Raw genomic sequence first — 18308 nt, 5'->3', positions numbered from 1 at the left:
CCAGAAGCCATGCTTTTTTAATGGAACATTTAGTTTATTTATTTTAATCACTAATATAGATTGGTTCATTTCTATCATTTTCTTTGAGTTTCCTATTTTATATTTTCTGTTTTTTCTCATTTATTGAAGGACATTCTTTGTAAGTTCTTTCGTGGTAGTCTGTTGGTTAGGATGAGAAAAGTTGGGGCGCCTGGGTGGCTCAGTTGTTAAGCATCTGCCTTCGGCTCAGATCACGATCCCAGTGTCCTAGGATTGAGCCCCACATCGGGCTCTCTGCTCAGTGGGAAGCCTGCTTCTCCCTCTCCCACTCCCCCCACTTGTGTTCCCTCTCTCACAGTCTCTCTCTCTGTCAAAAAATAAATAAAAAATCTTTTAAAAAAATGAGAAAAGCTATCTGAAACTGTCTTTATTTCACTCAGTATACCATTGTAAGTTGAATATTGTTTTCTTTTAGAGTACTTTGAGGATACTATTTCACTGTTTTCTAATTCTATTTCTACCAACTATTAGTATTATTCTTGTTTGTTTTTACATAATTTTTCTTTTTGTCTGCTTATGTTTTCTTTGTTAATCTATATTTTGAATATTATATACATGAGTTTTTTAATTGTTGTTTGGTATTTCTTTGCTTACTAAATCTGAAGATTACTAGATTCAATCAATTCTAGATTCTCCCTCCCCCTGTATTCCACCCCCCCGCCCCCCCCAGCTACATGTCTCTCCCATTTGCTCCATGATCACCTCTGGAAATCTGATGCCTCATACCTTCCCTCATGTCTCTTATGTTTAATTTCATCTTACCCATCACTTTGTCTCTCTAGCCACAATTTTGTGTAATTTCTTCATATCTACCTTCTAGTTCACTAATTTACCCTTTCATAATGTCTAACCTATTCTTTAATCCTTCCTTTGAGTTTTTAATTTTAACTATGCTATTTTCCATTTTTAGAAGTTGCGTTTTTTATCCTTCAAATTTACCTGGTTATTTTGATAGTCTCTTGCAGCTTATTCGTACTTTTTACTCATTCCTTATGTTCTTAAATTATTATTTTTAAAGCTTTTTTTTTTTTTTTGAGCCTTGAATGCTGTGAAAGCCCAGGGTTTTGTCTTTTGCTACCTGGTCATGCACATTAATTGAAACCTTAGACTTCTCAAACTTTACTTCTCAAATTTAGTTTGTACACAGATCACGTGGGTATTTTGTTAAAAGACAAACACTCAGTAAACAGGTCTATATGGAGCCCAACACTCTGCACTTCCAATAAGCACCCAGGTGATGCCAATACTGCTGGTTTGAGAAGCAGCATCGAATAGCAAGACCATGACTATCAGGGAATGTACACCCTGTGAGTATTCAGTAGCTTCAGCACTGGTTTACCTCCAGGAGGTTCTCCTCCCAGTTTGTTGCTGGCCACAAATGATTTCACTTAATTTCTTACAATTTCATACATTCATTTAAAAGGATGTATTATATTTTATCTAGCATGTTTAAATGTTTTATAGTATGCAGTTTTAGTCTACTATATTGTAGGAAACAGAATTCTTCTCCAAATGAGGAAGAGAATCTTAAAATCTGTGGCATTCATACTTAAATTCATCCCATTAAGCATTTTTTTTTTTTTGGTATGTACTATAAAATAAGTTGTACTGATATAGATTTAGTCAAACATTTTCATATGGAATAGATTTTGATCATTTTAAGTGATTTTACGATTTGCTTTAATGATGCATACAAAAAGGAAAAAAATGAAGAAATGAAATAAAGACACAGTGAACTTTTAGATAATTTATCCAAATGACAGATGAAAAACAGATTTCATACAAACATGTTAGAAGCCCGTAACTTGAATATTTTCTAAACAGGGTTACATTAGAGGAGATTTACTATACTTTTGATCACTGCATTGTAAAACATACTTTAAAACTCCATATATATATATAAATTGCAACCACTGATATTTGTCTTATAAATGTTTAGATTACTTAAAAATATTCATCCAAACTCACTCTATATTATTTTATAGCTTTGATTAGATATCTAATGGTGCAGAATAATTGGTTTCTGGTTGTTTCATGCCAGGAAGGTGAGTTCTGCTAAAAACTTGCTCTCTAATTATTAAAGTCCCATGGCAATGACTATTCTTTAAAGTAATAAAAGGTTAGTACAAACTATGATTATTTTGTTTAACTGCCTTATAAAACAACCAACCTCTTAAAGGTTATCCTAATCAAAATCTCAAAAAGCTGCTCAAATCAACAGTGAAAACTTGACATATCTAGTGGCATTTGGATCTTAGAAGTGCTCAAGATCAGGTAAATTAATGCTAATGGTTTGAATATGGATATTACTTATAAAATCACCTAAGATCATCTTTTTTTATTTAAAAAAATAGAACAGAATGTTCCTGTATGCAAATTGTAAAGCACCTTCTAAAGAAGCATATTCCAAAAAAAGAAAAAGAAGAAATAACCCATTCTTTCCTTACAAAGAACAGTGCACCAGAAACAAAACTCAAGTGAGGATAGGTTGTTTCAAAGGTGTACAAATAAATAAGCAAAGACATAAAGCACAATGAATTACTTGTAGAAACTCATAAAGTGAATGAGAACTTTTCCCCCCAGATATATCAAGGGAAATGATGAGATTAGCAAAAGGTAAATACATACTTCTAGTGAATAGAGACATGAAATAATAATACCCTTAATCGTTAACGTTCTGAATTAAGAAAGAGACAATTTGGTTCACTGAGAATTATACAGATTCTTCAGAAAGGGTCGTTGACAAAAGAAATGCTTGGGAAATGTTGAGACAACCTGAACATGCACCAGTTTCCAATTCTGGATGCCACCAATTATGAAGACTTCATAAAGAACTTACAATCATTTTCACAGAGTCCCTTAAAATTATTCTTAAGAACAAGGCATGTTTGAGAGGACTTAAAAAGCAAAAACAGAACATAAAATATAAATCTGACTTAAGAACGGAAACAAGTAAACCTGGGTATGGCTTAGTGTAAGTCTGCTAAGAAAAAGTAAATGTTACAAAGCTATACCTCGTAAGTTAAGTCCTTAAGAATAATAAGGATTGTGTTTTTTCGATAGATTTATAAAGTTTTTGGTGATAGTTTCTTCCTGGGATAATATTAAAGTCATGGATAGAACAGATGTCCGATTTTCCAACTCAGTGTTTTAATGTAAATAACAGGGACTGCTTAGTGAAATATGAAGATCGTCTACTATTTTGTCTATTCTCTGTTCATGTTCATATATGAGGCCAAGCTAAAGAAATAATACCTATGCTCCTTTAAGAGAACACAGAACCAAATCACATCTCCTTCCATCATTATCTGAATCAAAATGGCTAATATTGCATTCTGTGTTTTTTTGTGTTTTTGCTAAGAAGTAAAGGAGGTGGCGCTTCATCACAAAAAATGAAGAGGCTAGAAATAATGTTTTAAGAGACTTTTATACAGCTTACATTCTAAATATCTCATATAATAAAATTCAAAACAATAAGCTATTAATAACCTGTGTTCACATAACCTGATAAATAAGGCAGTGTACTTTGAGAATCTTAAATCACTAATGTATTTTATGCCTGTGTTTTTTTCTCCTATACGAACAGGTCTGCACTAGTCTGCATTAATTAAATTTAAGTAGGATTTCTGAGCCTGGATCATCATTAAGTCTGTGGCCCTGATTTAAATCTGCAGTAAAACATTTCTCCATTAAATCTTGTGCTTTTGTGTCATATTTCATACACTAGTTGTCTCTTAATTAAATCCATGATGGTCCACCAACACAGACTATTAAAATAACTATACTTTGCTCTTGACATATTTATGAGACAGAGTCATAAGACTATAGACTGATACTTGAACTACTCACTAGAAATGCTAATAAGATTATGATGAAGGTAAGATTAGAACATTCCTCTTCTTTCTCTTCTCTTCTTTCTCAAGATTTATTTTTATAACTACAGTTCACTTCTATTTCAGGTTCTTTTCCCCCAGACCATCTGAAAGCTCTTTCACTGTAGAATAACTGCAAATTAATAGTCAATGGAAACCTTGTAAAGTGTTAATTTATATCACATGATGTTAATATAAACATTGAGATATACTTTCCTCTGAGTTTTGCTCTCTTCACAGCTGCAAGTAAATACATTAATCTGGACATGTTTGCCAAGCCTTTAGGTGTTCAGAGTGAAGAAAATTTACAAGGACTGGAAAGAGAAAATAACCCTGAGTGAGAAAGCAGTTAACTTTTAGATGGGGTGAACAGAAGCCCACATATGTCAACCTCAGATATACTGAATTTTCAATCTGCTCTCCACAAAGAATGATGGTCTCTTCCTGGGTGAATTTCCGGAGAACTTAGCATGTGATGAAAGAGAGTCTCCAGTTTCTTTTGTTTGCTTTCAGTAGCTTCATGTACACTTTGGGTTTTGTTTCATTTTTCTTTGAAACACTTTTTGTCTGTTTGCCACGTAGGGGTAGGGCCTTTTGGGGGGGGGTTGAAGTGTTCTTCAAGGATCAGGAAGTTTCAAATGACTGGACGCCGAGCCAAAGCAGACAGCATGTACAGAAGCAACAGAGACTTCATCAAGCAATCTAACGCGAGCAGCCATTATCTAATACAAATATAGGGAGGAGTTCACAGTCTTTAAATCCATTTATCTGCTTCTCACTAGTATCAGTAGATGTTCTGCAGCTTGTAAAAATAACACTATGCAATTCATCATTCAGCTCTGGATTTTTAGCTTAAGTTTTTAAAAGTACTGCAACGTGAGAGATAGACTTAAAATAAAATATAGCTTTATTATAGCGTTGGTCTGCAATGATCAATGCAAGTATAAAATAAATTCTAATGTCTTGTCAAGAATAGCAGCTACAGTCAGGCAGCTTCACTAAACACATTAAATCTAATAAAATCACCCTCACATACTCCTGACACTAGTAGTAATTAAAATAACTTGTTTCAAAAAAATTGGTCCTATACATGAATACTTATTGGCAATTATTTCTTAGTTCTTCAAACCAAAGATAACATAATTTGATTCTCACACAATTTTCTTGTAAATGCGGTTCATATTGGGTTTTATATGCAGCTTAAGACTGTTAATTGCCATTTTGAGCCTCACAGTAAAATAGAGTTCAATATGTCGCTTTTCTCAAGCATAGAGAAATGTTTGAGAAATGCTTGTCTTAGTCTAATGAACTGTGAATAATTTACATCCTGAGTCCTATTTTTCAGTATAAGTGGTTCTGACTTTTCTTAAAGCTTGTAAAGCCTAATCAACTTGTTACATTCATCTGATTAAAAAAAATCTATGGCAAAGTAGAAAGATGAATCCAGTGCCTCGGAAAGGCTGCTTTGGTGTTGTTTTTTGATTTTCTTAAGGCCACTTTTTCATTTGGATCTATTCTTCCTTTACCTTTCTAGACAACGTATTATATAAACTAAGGATTTTATTTTCCATATTTGTGACAGAATATTATCTGACTTAGAATATTTTCAAAATCCCCTACCTCTTGGCAGGCACACTCGATAACTTCCTGAATTTACAGAGACCTAGCTGTTCTGTCAGAAAGAAAAAGGAGCTGTTTCAGGGTGTGAACATTTTTCATTTCTGAAAGAATCACAATCATGAGATGTGATTCCAGCTAGTTCTGAGCGCGTGTGCTTAACAGAACTAGCCAAGAGATCAAGACAGTGAATCTAATATTCAACAACGACCACTGAAGCAGCTTTGTGTCGTCGGCATGAGAGGGTGGTGCAGACATTTTATCTTGCCCAGGAGCTTGGAAAAGAAGTAAGCTAATTTAATATTCACTATGTATTTGCTCAAGGATAATTTTTTTTGGTAAAGGCATAATTTTAGAAGAATTTAGAAATTTGTTAGAGAATGTGTGAGTCAAAGGCATTTTAGAGACAATTTGATTTTACTCATTTTGTGACAGAGGAAACTAAGATCCAGAAAAATTAAGTAATACATCTTTTCTTTCATAACCATGCTGCAGAATGATTGATAACAGAACAAAGGGAAATCATGATGTCAATTATTTAAAATTAGGGATGTGAAAGGAAGATGTGGGAAATATCAGGGAAGGGACCAGCAGAACAGTTACTCTTTCGGAGACCATGCTATGTTCTGGCTGCCAATAAAAGAGATCTCTGCTTTAGCTTGCCAGCTATGTGATTTCCTTATCCTCAACGTAAATGTTAAAGGGCTTATATGTAGTAGAAAATGAAGGGGGTAGAAAGAAAATACTTTATTTGCATTTTGAACCTACTCAAATCCATGAAAATCCATGAAGTTAGAAGGCAGAATGAAATCCACTGTGTTTGCATACATAATTCAATATATATTGTTCCGGGGCAAACCGTTAATTAGAATATGTCAGAGGAATCGCCAGACAAAGGTAGAATGTGGATATCAACCACCCAAAAAGGTCAAAGTATGGAAACTAAAACAGAGCCACTGGCAAGAAAGATGAAGGAATACTGAAGTCAAGTTTGGCAGTAACTGAGCAACAGGAGAAGGTAAGCCAGAAGGCTAGAACAAGGAGCAATGATGACTTGCATGTTGTGGGAAACCAGAATCTAGGTACAAATGAACAAAATATATAATCAGGGGCTGGCAATTTTTTTCTGCAAATGGCTAGATGGTAAATATTAGGGGTTTTGAAGGTTATATAGTCACTGTTATAACTGTTCCACTTTGCCAGCCATATACAGTATATAAATGAATGGGCACAGCTGTATTCCAATAAAATTTTATGTACAAAACGAGGCACCAAGTAGATCCGGCCTAGAGGCTATAATTTGTCTATGCTTGTTCTAGATAGAAACGTAGATCTAGATAGATGATAGATAGATAGATAGATAGATAGATAGATAGTTATTGATATAAATCTTTTTTCCTCCATAAGCAACCTACCTAACCTATTTCTGGGGTTGTGTCTAAATACACTCTGAGAATAAGAATAGACTCCTATTAAAAAAAAAAAAAAACACATTTTTGCCCCAAATAAACTCACACCACAATCCAGCAAAACTTCAAAAAATATAAATCACAACCTATGATTAAAACCCTTCTATAGTTTCCCATTACAAGCAGAATAAACTTCAAAGTTTGGGACATGTCTAACTCTCTGATTTCATATTTTGCCATTCTCTCCCTTGTTCGCTACACTTTAACCAAACTGGCCTTTTGATATTTTGAACACTAAACTTGACACCAAAGTCATTGAACTAGCTGTCTTCTCTGCCGAAACCCGCCTTTTCACATATTGGTAGGATTAGCTTCATTTCAATATCATCATCAGAGATGCCTTCCATTTTTCCCCTTCTTCATAACACACTCATTAATGTTGGAATTTACTTTATTCATGTACTTGTTTATTTTCTGTCTCCCAAACTAGAATAAAATTTCTATAAGGAAAAGAATTATATCTGTGATAGTCCTCAACACGTTCCAGGACTCCTAGGAGTGACGGACACATGGTAGATGTTCATTAAATATTTTTAAATGAATGACGCTGATGGAACTTTTTCATACATTTTCTTTTGTGTTGCTCAGAACAGCCTTGCAACATACTGCATTACTGCCAGATAATAAAACAAGCTGTCATAGAAGTTATATGGTTTGTCCACATTTACTGAGCTCTAAAATGGTGTAACTCTAACATTAAGTTCAACGTTTGCCTCTAAACCCAGCTGATTTAACATCTTTTATCTTTTAAAAACTCTACTAACATTTTACAAATATTAGCTCTTTGTAAAACCTCTGTACCGTAAATACTACTATCATCATCATTTTATAGGTGAGAAAGTGAGGTACAGAGAGGTCATATAACTGCACAAAGTCTCATGAATAGCCAGTGGCACAGCTTGGGTTCACACCCAGGTATTAGGGCTCTAGAGTCCTTGTTCTTAACCAACATATTATGCTGTATTTATAAGATATAACCTGTCCATGAGACTCCTGGATTTGAACAATCATAAATAGTGTATTCATTTCCTATTGTTGCTCTAATAAATTACCTCAAATTAGTGACTTAAAACAGCACCAACTTATTCTTTTACAGTTCTGGAGATCAGCAATCTGGAATGAATCTTATGGGACTAAAATCAAGAGTCAGTAAGACTAGTTCTTTTGGAGTCACGAGGAAAGAATTCGTCCCATTGTCTTTCCTAAAGGCCCAGCATATTCCTTGGCTTATAAGGACCCTTCTGATTATATTAGGCCCACCTTGATAATTCAGGATAAACTGCTCTTGTCAACATCCTCAACTTAATCAACTTAATTTCATCTGCCAAGGGTCATTCACCTTCTGAGGTAATATTCATAGGTTCTGGAGATGAGATTGTGAAGATCTTTGGAAGTCTACCACAAATAGTATCTATCCAATGGAGGCTCAATATCGAATACTTTAACCACTTAACCAAGTGTAAGTGGAATGAATGTTAATCAGTGATATTGTTACTGTTCAAGTATCAACTCAGTAAGGTCTACCTTGATCCTTTAGTCCAAATTGCCACCTCCACACCTATTCCCTGCAAGTCATTTTCAATCTGCTCTCATTTTCCCCATAGTACTGCCATCATTAACAACTATAAAAGTTACTGTCTTTCGTCCACTAGATCATAAACTCTGTGAAGGAAAGGATTTGGATGGATTTGTTCACAGACATACTCCATTACCCATGCCTTAAACAATATCTAATACATAATAGGCACTCAATAATTGTTTAATAAATAACAAATCCATGAATGAACATCAGCACACAGATCATTCTCTTAGAAAGCAGGATAAGATTGGTAAAATAATAGCTTAGTTTCAATTAGTTTTTATTGACTATTTAAAAGATATTTTATGTGGTAATTCCACTACAACTGTATGGTCTTATTATTGGATCCTTTGTGATGGCAAAAACAAGAACTCTAATCTTATAATACATCCAAGAGATAGAATAATGTATGTATGGCACATAAAAGATACTCAATAAAATTTGCTGAATAATTGAATGGATCACAAATTCAGGTACACAGAGTTAACTCCTTTGCTATGCTCATAGCTAAAAATGAATCTTTTAGTATGCTAAATACAAAAAGATTATGCTTATTGATTATATCAGAATTCTAACAGTATCTTCTAATACTGTCTTTAAATATATACATCCTCCATGGTTTTCAGTGCTAATTGTGTGTTATTACATGTGTGAGAGAGAGAAAGAGAGACAGACAGAAAGAGTTGGAATATCACTGTAATGAAATGGAATTGTTTTTATTTAAAAAATTCAATTAGATTTTAGTCCCCTTTTTTCTGGTACCAGAACTTCTCAGAGTTATTTTGACAAAGCAAATGGGACTCTGGAGCCCAACTACTTAATGATAGGATTTGAAACAATCAGTTACTTTGTTATAAGGAAGTATAAGAAAAGACTATACCGATTGCTTTGACCATATCATGATCAAGATAAATCTTTAAACTGATGGATTGCTGAGATGAGAATTAAGACTGGACTGTATTGATCTATGCAAATTATCTAAAAGTCTGAAATGAGGCAGATTTTATTTAGTCGAGAGATTTCAAGAATTTTTTCCTGTTTTACAGTTTTTAATTCTGTCATCCATTTTAATATGAACAGATAGTAGAATTAATTTTAATTTATATCCCTGTATCATCCTTATGACCTGAAGATCATATACATATGCACTATCACTTACATTTACCTTTTATAAGAGCATTCTAGACTATATAGGATATAGTAGTTTGAGAGTTAACTGATCCATCCTCCTCTATACTAGTTCACTTTTTGTCACTTGTGTTGTGTGGGTATCTCTGAGTAACTCATATGATGCACTCCTTGCATTTGAGAGTTCTCCTTAGTTCTAACTGAAATACCTACTCAAATACATTTTTTAAAAATTTTCTCTTGCTTTTAAAATGTTACCTCTTTCTGTGGACAGTAGTTCTTCTTCCATTTGAATTTACTAGATCACTTCATAGTTTAACTGTGGTACATAACTCTTTTGAAATTGTCCTTTAAAAAGCAAAGATCCTAACTTTCCAGAAAGCCTTTTACGATTAATGTGAAATGGCTATCTGCCGGTATAGGAGCCTCAAAAGGCTCCCTGTCAGGGTGCCAAACCATAGTTAGAAGTGCCCTGAATACTCCTGTGAGTGCAGAATTGAAATTACCTTGCATTATCATTGCACTGACGTGTCTTCATTTCAAATCAGATAAACTGTCAATTCTATTTAAATAAACCTCACCCTCACAGAGGCTGGAACTGTCCTTCACTCCCCCATTCCTCTTCTTTTTTTTAATTGAAACCACCACAAAGCTAGAATTGTGAATGTTTTACTTGAATGTTTTAAAGTAAAAGTTGAGTTGGCAGTGATGTTAAAATTTATTGGCCCACTTCAGTAAAAAAACAAAATCTACAGATGGACTTATAATATTTCATTTTTATTCTTATTCTACATAGCTGGACTCCTGCTTAAGTAGGAGGTGTGGAAATTAATTATTTTCCTCCCATGTGTACCATCCTCTTGTGGCTTCTGTCACAAATCAGTACACTGTGGGGTTTTATAATCAGAATTCTGCCTCCAAGAATGCCTCGTTAAGTGAGTATCACCAAACCTAACTTGGTAATTGGCTCACTGAGTCATGTGACTTGCTGTCCCTCTCTTCAGTATCGAGGTAGGGCAAGAGCAGTCTGTCATTAATGATATTTATAAAGTAGTAGGGTTCAAAATGAAGAACGAGAACACAGAAATTTGAAGCCTAAGAGACCTGAAAGATCATATAGTTAATCTCTTCATGTGCAATGAAGAAACTTCCTCTGGAGAGTTCGGGAGCATTGTCTAGGGTCCCATGGGTACTGAGGCAAGGCTTTCCCACTATACCATACCATCGCCTTCTTCACCTTATAAAACAAAATCCCATCAGCAGCAGTAAAGTAGACATACAACTAAGAGACTTACGTGTATGCACTAAATGTCAATTCAGAAATCTAACCCTGTCACTCTGCACCTTAAAATCATTTTATGGCCTCCTCTCATTGCCTTCAGCATAAAGCTGAAAGCTGGACATTGATGTTCCTTTATAATCTGCCTCTTGACTTACTGGTTTCGTGTGTTAAGACCACCTCACACAGGCACCCTTATTAGCATTTCACGAAATAAGCCACGTTCTAACACCTATCTTCCTTCTTGTAAACATTGTTTATTCCCTCCACCTCGAGTTCTCTTTAGACAGAGGCAATCAGATAATTGCACTGTCCTTCGTGAGCAGAGCAAGTCTTACTTTCTTTGGAAGCATGTCCCAAGCCTCTGCAAGCCATTTAGGGCTGCTTCTCCGTGCTTTTCCCAAAATATCTATTTTGTATCTTTCATAGCACTCTAAAATTATCACATATTTTCTGGAATCCTCCATTAATATGAGCACCATGATCACAGAGACTTTAACTTTATCATTTCTGTATTCCCAGTGGTTAGCATCGTGTCTGACCCTGGTAGGCATGCGATACATGTTTGTTGAATAAACAAACGAAAATAAACATGTGTTTAATTGATGATCACACACTTTTCTCCTCCCCATTTTATCTTCATTTCCACTTCTATGTTTATGGCCATCATTATTTAGACTTCTGCCATGATTTCTCTTTCAGGCAGATGAGCATGCCATTCCTAATAATAAAATAATTCCCAGCAACTCTTTAATTGCTTTCAGTTTTCAACTGTAACTCCCAGGGGCACATAACAAAGACTAAGACTATGCAACACATAGTGAAGTGGGGATTTGGCAGGCTGACCATTAATTGAATTCATGTAGATAAACAACTCAAATAATTTAATTCTGCAGTAGAGGAGGTAAGTGACTTTATTTGGCATTATACTTCTTATAAACATGAAACATGTGGAAATCATATGGATACTTCAGATTGTGTTCTTGTGATGTTTGCATAGATCAAATTAATGAGATGTATGTTGAACTTCCACTTTGGTTTTTTGTGTATTCATTATCTGAATGGTGAGGGTCTTTTTCCTGAAGTATCATCACTGGGAAGAAGATACAAAATAAACCTCAGAGGAGAGGAGTCTTGCTATGATATTGGGAGAAAAAAATAAAATAAAACAAGGCAAGAATAAAAAAAATTGGATTTAGAACAGACTGATTAGTTCTATCCCAAATTATCATGTTACAAGTCATGAAACCATAGATATGAAAACATTCTGTTTAGCTAATCAGATGAATTATGATACAAATTTTATATACATAATACCATGTTTTTAAAAAGGGAATAAAATTTTAGGCCATTTCCTAAGTCTATTAATTTCTAGAATTAGAAAACTTTGCTAAGGGGAATATAACAGACCTAAAGAGAGTTCCTTGTGTAAGTAGCTTTAAATGCATAGTTCTTTTTTAAATGGTCACGTAAAAGTTCAGTTTATAATAATATTTTGAGACAACTGGTTAATGTTGCTAAACTGTTCAAATGTAGTGCTTCCTAATGATTCATTCCCAGAATGCCATACCCAGAATGACAAATGCTTAGAAAAATAAAGTACAAAGAAAATTAAAATGTAAACAGATTGATAAAACTAGAAATTCCTTTCTGCTCATATTAATTGGATTTAAAAAAAAAAGGGGGGGCTTCTAGCCAGTGAGAATAGACACAGGATGTATGTGTTTTGTGAATCTGCAAAACCAAGAAAAACTAAAACAAATATATTATGCAAAGTACTTGTATTTTTAAGATGTATATTCTCTAGGGGCTTGTAAGATACCCATTTCTTTTTTCTTGGTATCTATTGCAACATATCTTGCAAACTGATAAGATGGCAGTTTGAGAATACATGATGATGATTTCCTTCCATGTAGGAAATAAGGAGACCAACCTACAGAGGGTCTTCTGTGGATTGGGTCCTCTAGCCAGTTTTTCAGGAAAGCTCTTCTTCCTCCTGGAAGGAGTCCTAATGAACCACTAAAATCAAGAAGTTGGGTGTCTTAATTCTCTTTTCATGAGACCCTGGATGATAATCTTGAACTCCCCAGACTAATTTTCCTCATAAGGCCTTAGTAGAATGTTTCCCACCCAAAGGTCAAGAAATGTTGAAGAATGAACAATATCTGATATTCAAGGTCAAAGGCATTTACAAACTGTCAGCAAATTCAAGCACATTTTTCTACAGAACTTTTCTAAATTTGCTCTGTAGCTCACCAACAGAAAAGTATAGAAAGAAGAGTACCCCCAGGGCTGGGAGGTGGAAGGAGTTGGGGTGCAGGGAAGGAGAAGATTTCATAGTCCAGGATCTGCTAGGAGTAATGTTGTTGACTATAAGAATGGCACCATGTTATTTTGACTATCAAATGAGATAAAGTATAATATCCTTTGTAAACTAGTAAGGTGCTAGCTTCATGTATTAAAATTATGAGTTATTGGGGTTACTCCTGTAATTTTTGTTTCTTGCATTTTTCCTGCCACTATTCTTAAAATAAATTTAGTTTCCCCAAGAATACCTTGTGAGGATAAACATTTTACTTATTCTTCCTTTAACTTTCTCCACAGCACCTAGAGAGAATTTTTATTCACTCAGCATTTCTTGGCAAATGATAAGCAGTTCAACAAGTTTTATGAAAATTCACTGATATTTGGAAGCCATCTGACCCATGCTGATTTCAGGCTTCCTAGCTTTCTTTTATCAGATGCTGATAGTAAACCTGGCCTGACTGCTTAACGGCAAGATTTCATTCAATGAATCAACCAATGACATAGTTTTCTCGAAGAAAAGACCACATATTTGCTGTTGTGGTGAAGATTACAGCTATGAAGCCTGCTAACATCACAGAAATGTCCAAAAAATTTGTTATTTTTTTGTAGTGTCATTGTTATTTCAGGTATCATTCCAAGACGTCAGACTGTAATGAGCTACAGGGTTTGTGCTGGATGAAATCATTGCTTTATATTCTGATGGCTGCAATAGCCCAACTGTTCCCTACTCTGTGTCTGTACTCACTCAGCTTTTAGAGAGGTGTCTTTTTCAGCTAGCGATAGCACAAGGCTTTGCCTCTAGAGTAACGACGATAGCATGTCAAGGAGGGAAATAGGCTTCGTTGTACCTGTGGTTTGATGTAATGGTTGTTAGGCACGGATCCACAGAGAGAAATTTCACATAGCTCAGAGATATTCAGCATCTGCCATAAGCCTTGACCCTCTTCTACAACAGTGTCTATAAGCTATGGGGAAACATGTTATTGAAGGATGTCTGATTCCAAGAACCATCACAGCTGTCACTGGGGTTTATTCTATCCACTGGCTGATATGCTTATCATAAAACCACAAACCTTGTATCGACTCGTGTTCAGATCTTGACTGTTCCCATTATACAAGAAAGAGTTAGAAAATAAACACTTGTAGCAGTTTCAGCTTAATGCTTTTTAGAACTGTGTTGGCTAGACAGCAAATCAAATATTCCCCCTCCCTTCTTTCCTCCCTTTCTACTCTTCCATTAAAACAAACACATAAAAATCAAATAAAGCATCAGATCATGGATCTTTGTGGTCACACTGCTAATGCTTGGAACTTGAAAATTGGACCTAAGAAACAGATGTGATTCAGCTAGTAGAGATATGTAAATCAGGTCAAGCTCTGGGCTAAGAACTAAAAAAAAAGAAAAGAAAGAAAGAAAAAATCAGGTCAGGTCTGGAAGAAATTATGCTCTTTGAAAGTAAGAGTTTAAGCCACATTGTACCTCAAAACCTCAGTGCTATACTATTTGTATTTATGGCCATTAGATAGGTTATCATAGAGATGCAGAACGAGAAAGCTGAGAGAAAGAATGGAAATATTTTTCAACTTATCTACTAGATTGTTCATCTTACCTGAGAAATAAGTTTTTGGTACCTGGGACCACCCCTGTCTGAATGGTCATCAGTAGTTCTCATGTAATCACTGTGATCATTTCACTGCCACAAAGGGCTAAAATTATGATTCTTAATGAACATCACCTCTATTTATGTTTAACTAACAAGAACGATACCCGCAACTGTGCAGGGTTCTTCTTTCCCCTCTCTGAAGTACACTTAGCACAGTGTTATGTAATGGAATTAAATACAGAGAAAATATATTTCATAACAGTAAGTTAGGTGACTTAAGTTGTTAGGCAAGGCAGTCTCTTGTCCCATTGCCTGCACCTGACTGCCAGTCGTTAGGATGTCCTTCACCTCACTCACCGTGTCTATATGCGAGAGAAACGATCTGGCTTTGAGACGTTTCCCTGAGATTCTTCAATATAGTGGTCTTTGATATTCATACTCTTTATTATACTACTGTAAGTCATCTTGGGTATATATTCCAGTTTTCTCAGCTTTGTGGGGCCTTGAAGATGCTTTGGAATAGCCTTAGCCATGCCCACTCTCTTTACTATGTGGATCCTGCACACAGTAGAGACTTCACAGAGCAAAAAGAGAATCCCTGGATTCCTGCAGCGCATTCTCTTCTCCATGCCAACAGCTTACCTTCTATTGTTTTTATGGTTGTTTGGTTTTTTGTTTTTTGCTCTTTTGGCCAAGCAGGAAATCATTTTTGGCCTCTGAGTAGTCACACACACACACACACACACACACACACACACACACACAGAACAGATCTCCATTTTCTCTGGTATTATTGTATCTTAACTGTAGAATCTACACTAATTACCAGTCACCACTGAGTTATCACGTCCCTCTTTTATACCTATGGGTACGTTTCCCTTAATTATCTTTGGAAGTACTGGTTGTCGTGTCTCCTAAACTTTTATACTGAAGATTCTCTAAAATGTTAACATAATCAGGTTTAAAAACATTTGCTGACACCCCTTGCCGCTGAGCAGGTATTCCTGCTTTTCCTAATGCTCCTGAGACCCCACAAGCTCCTCCGTGAGATCTCTATGTGTCCTGGGCTGACAAGAGACTCCACAACAGAAATACTGTGATGGTAAGGGCTCCCAGGTAAAAAGCTGTTTTCACGAACTCCAAGTTGGTCTGTAAAAACAATGCTTTATTAAGGTGGCTATAATAGCCATAGTTTCTTCTGCCCAACTCTTACTTACAACATACAAAAAACGTCTCTTACGGGTCACATCCTACCACATACCTACTGAATTAGCATGGTCATGGCGGTGGTAAGGGAAACAATTCTATGACTAGAAAATTGTTAACATTTAAAAAGTGTTTTAAACAAATTTCCTCTCTAGCCAGCCGAGCCCTAGTCTGCGGATTTGCATATGAGAACTGCTGTTAAACTACACTTATTCTGTTTGAAAGGAAAGGAAATTGTGCAGGACAAGATGTCAGTCCTTTGGTAAAATCAAGGTAGCTTATCGCTCTGCTTCCTGTTCATTTTGTAGGACTTCACTCTGTCATAAAGGAGCTTTGACACGTTTGATATGGGATATGGCAGATGGTAATTACACCCATAAATTCATTTGGTTATGATTTTCCTATTATTTTTCTGGTCACAGAAATTAGCAATCCGTTTTGTTTTCTAAGTATCAGAGGATCATTTATTCAGTGTAAATGTTTACTTGCCAGGAGCTTACTCTATACCAGGCACCCTAAAGGTGTTCTGCTTCTCTGGCTGAACACTGAATGATACACCCCTTGTCACGTATGATTGAGAATTAGTGATACAAGTAAATCCCAAAATTAATTGGAATATTTGAATGAAATGCGCAGAAGTTCTCGATCTTATTATCGAACTAGCAAAGTAAAAAAATTTATTTTATAAAAGATGAAAATAACTTCATACAATAAGTCCTCCATTGTAACAGGTCTATTGCAGTCTTCTGACCCCTGAATGAACAGGGTGCGGTCCCCTAGAAAAATCTACAAAGGTGAGCGTTCACTTCAACAGGGAGAGACACCAATGTTACACGAAAGGAATCAATCACAGTGACTGTACAGGAAATGACCGCAGCAGGAAAAGAAAAAGTCTGCTTTTATACAGCTACTAAGAACTCATCTATCTATACTCAGGCCACTGGGCAGAACAACACTTGCCAGACCCAGGGAGAAATTCCTAAGCCTCCGTGCAAAATACCACATGGTGCCTGTGGATGTGATACATCTGGGAGGAGTAATACGGCATGGAAACTTCGCTGAGGCCTGGAGATGCAAGTTTGACAAATGTACTCAGCAAAAATATACTGGAGCATAAAATTATTCACCAGCAAAGGGGAAATGACATCCTCAGAGCTGGAGTTCTACTAGACAGGATCCCAACAACAGAAGACAGGATAGTGGGCCTGCTGGAATGGCAACACCATCCGGGTAACAAGGATTCTATATGGCCCATGCCTGTGGTTTCCAACCTTGCCCAAGTACTCTGTCTTTGAAGCACAGTCATAAAATAGTCTGGGATGACTTTAAACCATTGCGATCGCTTTCTGTTTGTATAATCTTTGGGGCTAGCTCCCTATTCCTTCACTCAAATTTCAGCTTGATAGACTGTTTTCTGATACGCTTAAGATTTATAATGGAAGTCAATCTCCTGGCTGGTGGAAGGAGTGACAGACCAGCTTTGTATGTAGAGAGAGATATTGCTCAAAGGTAACCTTGTCCTTAGTTTCACATCTCCTAGGTGGAGATCCTAGTACAGTGACTAAAGATAAATTCCTTGAAGGCATGGACTGTATCAAGTCATTAGCTTGTCTTCTGGACTCTACAGCTCTACCCCTGATGGCATGCCTGTGTCTGATTCATCTCCAGCTCCCATCGGGCCCCTGGAAGAATGCTGAGCACATAGGAGCATAGTATGTTAATTCAAATGTTCATTTGTAGAACGAACCAATGAAGAATCTTGGCAGCCTAGAAAGAATACTGAAAATTTTAGATGCTTCAGCCAATGCGAGCTATATGTAACGGTCCTAGCCAAATATATTTATCAAACACTTGGAACTCTGATTTACTACCTGAGATTCTATTGCGTTCCTGAGGTGCAACAAATTACAAATCAAGACACTTGGCATGCTGTCTTGGCTGGGTGGTCAAATATTTACCTCAAAAAACCAAGAAATCACTATCTTCGTTTTTAGATCTATGAAATGGGGATAATGTTAGCTTCATGTGGCTGTTGTTATGGTTGGCCAAGACACTCGATATGAAAATGCTATTAAAAGTACTAAGAACTGTATAAACATCAGGGCTGTTGTCTTATTTTACAAATGCCAGATACTGAATTGATTATTTGCTTGTTTGTGTCTCCTACATTTTCACATGTGTAAATATATGAACAAATAAAAAATGAGG

This window comes from Neomonachus schauinslandi, chromosome 4 (assembly GCF_002201575.2).
Source record: "Neomonachus schauinslandi chromosome 4, ASM220157v2, whole genome shotgun sequence".
In the NCBI taxonomy this organism is placed as follows: Eukaryota; Metazoa; Chordata; class Mammalia; order Carnivora; family Phocidae; genus Neomonachus; species Neomonachus schauinslandi.
This window is presented reverse-complemented; position numbering follows the sequence as displayed.